This window comes from Arachis ipaensis, chromosome B06 (assembly GCF_000816755.2).
Source record: "Arachis ipaensis cultivar K30076 chromosome B06, Araip1.1, whole genome shotgun sequence".
Lineage (NCBI taxonomy): Eukaryota > Viridiplantae > Streptophyta > Magnoliopsida > Fabales > Fabaceae > Arachis > Arachis ipaensis.
The window spans coordinates 60,244,448-60,253,537 of NC_029790.2; the positions used below are offsets into that span (position 1 = coordinate 60,244,448).

Genomic DNA, 9,090 nt, shown 5'->3' on the forward strand with positions numbered 1-9,090 from the left:
AATAATTTTGTAATGGTTAGACTAATTTTCTGTGTCATGATTTATTGATTCTGACTTGGCTGTGATTGTGGCCGGTTTCATGGTTGTAAGTGATTAATTGATGATATTGATTTTGATTTGAGGTTGTAACTGTTACCGATTTTCTGATTGTTTGGAATTACTGAGAATCCTGTTATTTGATTATGTTGAGCTGGTTGCCATAGGCTGGTTTGCTTGATGGTTGCAAATTGACTGAAATTCTGATCTTTGACGGATTTATATTGAATTAAATGAGTTATTTGTTATTTGATATATTGTAACGTTAGTGGATTTGGTTGGTGACTGATTGAAGAATAGTTTTGGAAAAAAATTAGTTATGAGTGTTAGACTGGCTTAAACTGAATTGTGATGAGATAATTATTGAGAATCTGTTATGGGAGTTGCTGATAAATGGATGGAGAATTGATTGAGTTTAATTTGAAAGGATTCTATGACTTATGAATTTAGTTACGAAATGATGAGATGAAAACTGGATTGTTGGATTATGTGAGAATTGCGAATTGTGGATTTTCTGGTTGCTTGAGAATCTTGTATTTGATAATTGTTGAGAAAGGATTGTTGAATTGTTGAGAAAGAGGGAACTCGTAAGGGTGGCTAAGTCCGAGTTTTAGGGGAGGTGCTGTCGAAATTTTATAAAATCTAAAGTTTTATTTGAAAAGTTATTTTAGAAGATTTGGATTTGGAAAAATGATTATTTAAGTTTTATTTAGTTAAGAAAAGAATAATTCTATTTTGAATTCAATTTACGAGAGAAAGGTTTATGTTTCAAAATTAAACTATTTAAGAAAGAAACTATGTTTTGAGATTGATTCAATATGAAAAGAATTATGTTTTAAGCTTGAAATAATGGTTTACTTTTTAGAAGTTTGATGAATTTATAATATTTGAATTTGAATAGTAAAGAGAGAGATGATTTTTGAGTCTTTGTGAAGTTAGTGAACTTGAGAAAGAGTTCTATTCGATTATTTCCAAAGAGAGGTTATGTTTTGAAAAGTGTTTAATGAATTTAGAATAAATGATTTTTCTTGAGTCTTTCGATAGAAAACCAAACTGAAAAGTAGTTTTAAAGTTGGCTTGAGTCAAGATTGCTAAAGTAGAGATTATGACTGGCTTGATGGTTAAGATTTTTATGGATAAATGCCTGAGAAAGTTAAGAAAGGTTTAAAGAAAAATGTTAAGAACTCAAAGGGAAAAAGAGAATAACGAATTGATATGTGGATTGTTGCATTTTAGAAAGGATAATGAAAAGTGATAAAAGATGGAAAAATCCCACGAACTGTTAGTTGTTTAACTACGGGGGAAAAGCCCACGAATTGATAATTGGTTAAAATCGGGAAGTACCCACGAACTGAATGATCATTGATCTCGGGGAAACCTATAGATTGTTATTTATTTTATATGCGGGAAAAACCCACGGACTGATAATCATTGATTATGGGAATAACCCATGAATTGTTGTATGTTGATCTCGGGTATAACCCACGAACTGAAGATCACTATGTTATTGTGTATTGATCTCGGGTATAACCCACGAACTGAAGATCTCTGTTTTGTTTGTGAATTGATCTCAGGGACGTCCACGAACTGAGGATCACTGTTTCCCCTTGTGCGTATATTATGGGGTCGGGCTTTGCACCGACTGCTGGTAGTCACGAAGGAGTGGTATTCTTACCACCGACACATATGCACTAAGGACACAAAGGGAAGCCATATCTGGGACTTGTTCCTAAGTATTGTCGGGCTGTAGGGTGTAAACCGACACGTGAGCTCATGGCCTGCTTAGGACAGACATGCATCATATTGGTTGTGCATTTGCTTTTGGTTGTGTTTGCTTGTATTATTTCTCTGCGATTGTGTTGTTTGTTTTATTGTGATTTGTTTGTCTGTTGAATTGAGTTTCTTACTTGTGCTAGTAGTCTGTGAATATATAGAACTGATTAATAACTGTTTGTTGTGACTGAGAATCAATTGTGATTGAGATTCAATTATGTGGCTAAAAGATATTTAATATGACAAATTGTGATTGAGATCTATTTTGGGTTTAGAAATTTAAAGAAAGTAATTATTTATCTAAAGTAATATTAAAAAGTACTTCAAAAGGTTTGACTAAGATGGTTTATTAAGCAAAGTTAATTATTTGCACGTTAATCATTACTTTTACGGCATTCCCATTCCCTACTGAGAACGTGTGGTTTGTTCTCACCCCAAAATCTTCCACCCTTTCAGTGACACAGGTTTGAAGATTCAGTTTGAAGCTGCGGGCGATTTTAGAATTTATTTATGAGTTAAGTTTATGACTTGAGATTCTTTCATAGAATTCCCTCGCCCTTACTGCTTAAGGTTTTATTTTATGCAGAGGGATAAGAGTTGTACCTGAATTTTATTTAAATTCTTTTGTATAATATTACTATTATTAATAACTATGTGATTATTATTACTTGAAATGTTTGATATATGATTTTGATAAACAAAAGCAAAAATTTCTGGTATTTTTACTAAAATTGAATCGCGATATCGAACTAAAGGCTTAATAGTAAATAGTTATTAAAGGAAAGCAGGTTTGTAATTCTTTACTTTCGGTACGATCATGACGTACTGGGAGTTGCGTCATTACAGTTACCATACTGAGAACCTCCAGTTCTTATACCATATTTCTATTGTGTTTTTCAGATGCAGGTCACAACCCACCTCGGTGAGTTATTTTGGATGGTGACAGAAGTGGAGGATTCTGGATTCTTTTGGATTCTTTTTGTTTTATCTTGTTTATACATCTCTCTTTTGTATTTTGTTTATCCTAGAGGCTTGTATTATGAGAGAAAAACTTGCATAAGCTGTTTTTAAACAGTTGTAATTCTGTATGGTTTTGTATACTGGTATTTGGCTAGCCGGCTTAAACTCTGCGAGTCGAGGCTAGTTTCCTATGATATTATATAATTATATATTGTTATATCTCATCTGTTTCTTGTGCCTTAAGATAGTAGCTTCGTTAGTACGTTTTGCGCTTTTGAAATCCTGTTTTTGAGCTATATCTTTCATTGGGCTTCTAGATTATATTATTTCTTCTATATATTATACGTATGAGCTTTAGAAATGTCGTAATCTCTGATTAACCTTTGCTTTACGGTGCAAGGTAAGGCTTAGGGTAATTAGGGTGTTACAGAAGAGCTGAGCTCATTGGCTATACCCCTGTGTACAGGAAATAACCCCTCTGCCACCACAGGGTCCACTGCACACAGGAAATAACACATCTGCCACTGCAGGGATGTATGCCGACACACCTTCTGTATACAGGAAATAACCCCTCTGCCACTACAGAAATGGAACAGGTGGTTACGGTACTTCTGTAGCAGGAAATAACCCCTCTGCCTTACAGAATTAAAATATGGATCTGTACCGCAGGAAAGCGTTCTCAGTGGTCGTACTACCATCTATCTGACTGCCTTTACGCAGTAGATCTTCATACAAGTATATCCGGTGTTGCCTTAACGCAACAAATGAATAAACACATCTCTTGGGTTGCCTCAAGCAACAAATGACCTTTCAACAGGTCCTCTGCTTTTTATTCTCTTTTATAATCATAAATACACAAGCGGGACAAAACCCACGTCCTTGCCAATAATTTCATAAACTGAATACCTTTCCTCAAAAAAATCATTGTAATTATCATCATAAGTTATTATTCTCGTTATTCATCTCCAGTTACATATTCTTATACAATATCTCTCTCTCTCTCTCTTTATTCAATCATGTTGTACAAACTTTACGACTTCCACTTTTGCAACCTCTTAACTCGAACCAATTTTAAAACTATTTTCTAGTTTAATTTTCTTTCAAAAGACTCAAGAAAATCATTTATTTTAAATTCGCTAAATACTTTTCAAAACATCACCCTCTTACTAAAAATAACCAAATAAAACTCTTTTTCAAGTTTACTAACTTCCCAAAGACTCAAAAACCATCTCTCTTTACCATTCAAATTCAAATATTATTATTTCACCAAACTTCTAAAAAGATCATCCTTTATTTCAAAACTAAAACATAACTCTTTTCATATTAAATCAAACTCAAAACATGTTTCTTTCTATTCTTAATAAATCAACTCAAAACGGAATCCTTTTCGTAATAAATCCATCTTAAACATAATATTTTTTCCCAATGAATAAAACCGAAAAGCATAATTCACTTCTTTTCTTAGTAAATCAGAATCAAATAATATAATTTCCCAAATCCAAACATTTTAAAATAATATTTCAAACAAAGCCTCAGATTTTATAAAATTTCGGCAGCACCTCCCCTAAAACTCGGACTTAGCCACCCTTACGGGTTCCCTCTTTCTCAACTATTCATCTGCCTTTTCTCAACAAGTATCAAATAAAAGGTTCTCAATCAATCAGAAAATCCACAATTCGCAATTTCCACATAATCCATCATCAATCCAACTTCAAACTCATTAATTCATAAATTATGTTAACCAAAAGACTAACAGTTCCTCATTCCCAAATATCCAAACACCTTATCACCCAACTTAACCAGAATTTTAGCAACATTGACACCAAAACACACAAAAATACGTATTATTCACAAAATCTTGGTTCTCCTATAATCAACTATTATGTTCACCCAAGAATTTAGCTTCATATAGTTTCCAATTATTATAAATTATCTTTATACTTTTAAAATAACTGCATTAGTTTACAATTTAGATTTTAAGGAATTAAATTAACAATTGATTTATGATCTCTTTACAATTCACAAGTTCAAACTAGCTTATCAACAACTAATTCAACATCCAATGTATTGCCTACAAGCAAAATCAGAATCTCCAGCAAACGTTCACCAAGCAATCCTCAATTCACATATTACTATAATCAAAGCACAAACATAACGTACTCATAGCTAGCCTAACTAATTAGGATTAAGTAAAATAAGCAAACCACTGATCATTACCATAACAACCACAAAAGTAGTCACAGTTCACAGCCACAGCCAGAATCAATAAATCATGACACAGAAAATTAGTCCAGCCTTTACACAATTATTTATATACTCTTAAAGTTACTATATTATTTTAGAAAATCAGGTTCTCAAGACAGTTTAATCCTTTAAGTTCTAATCCTTCAATAACCACCAAAATGAATTTCAGCCAGTCACAAGTCAAATTCACAGTCATTCATATATATCAGATAAATAAAATCAACAGCAAGCACTTATTCTCAATAATTAGAATATAGCCACAACTCAACCAATTTAGCATAATCACATAAAATCAGAATTTTCAACAATTACATCAAAATCAGAAAACTAATATCAATCATAGCCTCAACCAGAATTAATCTTATCAATTAATCAATCACTCACAACAAAAACACCCAATGATATTCATAGCCACACTCTAAAATCAATAAATTAATTGAAATACTAGAAAATCATCTCAATACCAAACTTAATCCAAATTTCACAATCTCAAATCAATCAAGCTTATTTCTATCAATTAATCATAATTATGAATTATTTGCAATTACTCACTAAACTCATTGGCATTCATAAGTTAAAACTATTAATTTTGAAATAAATCCCCTACCTCAATGTCGCATTAACAAGGTAATCAAACCAAACAGCAGCCCCGATGACATTTTTTATATGAGTTCTCTTCCTCCAGCAACAAGACAGCATCTCAGAACTTACGTAGCAGAATCAGAATCATTAAGGGCAGCTCCAACATTGGTTCCCAGTGACCCCAACAACAATACCCATGGTGGCAGAGGTTCTGGTACTGCAAAAATCAAAAGCAGAGGCAGAACAAAGGACAACGGTGAGCAGGAACTAGCACGAATTGCATCTGAATCAAAACAGCAACTTCGGCAGTCTCAACTAATACCAGCAGCAGACTTTACTCATGGTGATGGCGACCACTAAGACAACAGCGACGGCTCACGGTGGTGGCGACGGATCCTGGCCGTGGTGATGGTACGACAGTGCGAACAGCATCCACCCTTCTCTCTCGGACGCACAGGTTCGGCCATGTCTCTCTCTCCTAACGGTCTTGACAACGACGGACCCCAAGTTGGTGGCAGAAAGTTTGATGGCATTTGGCCTCTGCAGCGACGGTAGCGAAACGCTGGTGATGGCGGGTCGGACAGTGGCTGGACGACGATGTGGCGCAGCTCCCTTCTCTTCCTCTCGGTGCTGCTCCTTGCCTCGGCTCTGGTCTTCCCCCGCAACGGTGTTTGCGACTGATGACAAGTCATCTTAGCCTATTTTAACTAGCCTTTTTCTTTCGTTTTCAATTGAATTATGCACTTTCTTGAGCCATAAGCAAGCCAATTGGGTAGATTTTCATGTTTCCCTTGATTGAACCAACCATATATGAATTCATGCCATTTCATGAGGTTTTGTGCTATATTTGTTGCATATTAATACATTTGAGCCTCCAGAACTGGCGTTTTCGCCAACGTTTGAGGGCTAACGTTACCTCAAACGCTGCACACCAAAGCCAGCGACCATGCCCTCTTCAAATGATCATAACTTGAGTTGTAGATGTCCAATTGAAGTGATTCCAAGTGGGTTAGAAAGCTGACATTCAGAGCTTTCCAACCATATATGATAGTCTATATTGGGCATAAAATTGGCAACATGACAAGAGGACAAAGTTGGCCCCATAAATGTGCATAAGGGAGGCCAACGTTAGGGTCAAAGTTAGACCCCTAACGTTGGCACCAACGTCCAAACCTGAAAAATGTGCCAACTGATATGAAAAGTTGGAGCCAAAGTTAGACCCCTAACTTTGGCTCAAACTTTTGGTCCAACTTTTGCTAACCTCAAAACCGGTTCAATTGGTTCACTTCGGTTCTTCTCCAAACTTCAAGAGCAATCAACCAAGGCATCTTTCAACCCAATTCCACCAAGAGCAAAGGCCCATGATCATCACTCAAAGGCACAAGAAATAGATAAAATAGGAATTTCATTTAATTGTAATTTATTTTTAATTTCATTTCCATTTTGTAAAGCCTATATAAGGCATCATTTTCATATTTGTGAGGAGGCTGGCTCCACTAGGGAGCATTAGGATTTGAGAGCTCTCTCTTAGTTTTCAATTTCGTTTTGAATCTTGGGTTGAGAATTGAAGAAATTCTGTTTCAATCTCCCTTTGAGATTTCTCTTTGTTTTGCTTGTCTGCATAATTTCAGAAATTGGGATTTGAATCAAAGTTTTCATTTACTGCTTCCATCTTCATTTCTTCTTCAATCTGTCTGCTGTTGAATCAAGGAAGGGCTTGAGATCTAGACTCGTTTTCTAGTCTCTTTGATTCCCTGAGATCTTCAATTTTATTTTGCAATTAAGCTGAGAATCTGAGCGTTCCTTAATTCACTGCACTTCACAATTTAAATTCTGTTTTAATTCCTAGCATCCAATTTCCTTTATTCTTCCTGCAATTTACATTTCCAGTTGCTTGATCTATTGCTCTCTTTAATTTCCAACACCCCAGTCCCTTTACATTTAATGCAATTTACATTTCTTGCAATTTAAGTTTCTGCAATTTACTTTTCTTGCACTTTAAGTTTCTGCACATTTATTTTCTGCAACTTTAAATTCTCTGCATTTTACATTCTGCTCTCAAAATTTCACCCAACCACTCAATGTTAGCTTGACTAAACTAATCACCCACTAAAATTGCTTGATCCATCAATCCCTGTGGGATCGACCTCACTCCCGTGAGTTTTTATTACTTGATGCGACCCGGTGCACTTGCCGGTTAGATTTGTGTGTTTTGGGAGAAATTTATTTTTCCTCCAAAATATCTCATCAGCGACTAGACGGATCGGCAGTGATGCGAGCTTGTGGCTCCATGAACAGGATGGCGTCGTGATGCAGCTCGATGGCGAGGCGTGGCGGCAGCAGCTCTTCCCTCCAGTTCGACGATGAGGCGACGGCGGCACTGGGACGTTGGCGCGGCGGCGAGGCGTGGGTCGATCTCTCCCTGTTTCGAGAGCTCTCTCCTTGCTCAGATCACCCCTCGCCTCTGCTAGCAACGGCGGCGACAGTGGCAGTGGCACCCACCGCGCCGCCTCCCTCTTCTCCCCCCTCTCCTTCCTCGGTCCCCCTTTTCTTTCTATTCCCGTTTTTTTTCCTTTGGCTCAGGGAACCGTGTGTGTGTGTGTTTTGGATAGGGCTGCATAGCTGCTGCTGAGTCTTGGGGAAGAGGGTAGCTGGGTTAGGGTTTCTCGGATTTGGGAATTAGGGTTTCTGATTCAATTTGGAAATTTAGGTTTAGGAATTAGGGATTTTATAAAAGAATATGGATAGATATGAATAGTTAAACTCCAACTATGATGAAACTCTATTTAATTACCTTTAGTAAAATAATTTTCTTAAAATAAAATTATCAACAAATAAAATAAATCACAAATGACTAATTATTTGATTTTCAAAAACTAGGGTTGTTACACTTTACAGGCGCAGCATGTTTCTCTCAATCAGTATGTCGAGTTTGCCGCTTACCAGCTAGCGGGAGAGGCCCAGCCCTGGTGGCAAACAGAGTGTCGCTTGCTACAACTTCAGAATGCCGACATTCCATGGGAGGTGTTTCAAACGGTCTTCTATAAGAATTATTTCCCCGAGTCTTCAAGAAAAGCAAAGGAGATAGAACTGATGCAGCTAAAGCAAGGTTCCATGTCTGTGGCAGATTACACTAGCAAGTTTGAGGAACTCTGTAGGTTTTCTAGGATATGTCAAGGTACCCCGGAGACTTATGAGAGCTGGAAGTGCATTAAGTACCAGAGGGGTTTAAGGGATAGCATTATGACTGCTGTGGCACCTATAGAGATCCGAGTCTTCTCTGACTTAGTGAACAAGGCTAGAGTAGTGGAAGAGTATGCCAAGACTGTGGCGGCATGCAAGGACACTCATGGAGGGAGCTCTAGTTGGAGGCGTGGCAAGTACTTCCATCCTAGAGGTCAAAGCTTCAAAAGAGGAGGATATGCGCCTCAAGGTCAAGGAGGTTTCAGGAAGAAAACTCAGACTCATTTTCAGTATGCTAAGGGGAGAGGAAAT

At 36.8% G+C, this 9,090-nt stretch overlaps 1 long non-coding RNA gene across 3 annotated transcripts in view; it reads left to right on the top strand.

Annotated features, from left to right (window-relative positions):
- The window catches only part of LOC107648770, an 11,624-nt gene extending 8,638 nt beyond the window's left edge, over positions 1–2,986 (top strand). The window contains exons 2-3 of one of the 3 annotated variants that reach the window (XR_002348806.1): positions 2,266–2,323; positions 2,710–2,986. This is a non-coding gene — a long non-coding RNA (uncharacterized LOC107648770). Of the gene's footprint in view, positions 1–1,610; positions 2,037–2,265; positions 2,324–2,709 lie in introns of those variants that run through there. The other 2 variants (XR_002348805.1, XR_002348807.1) reach the window with 2 other exon arrangements.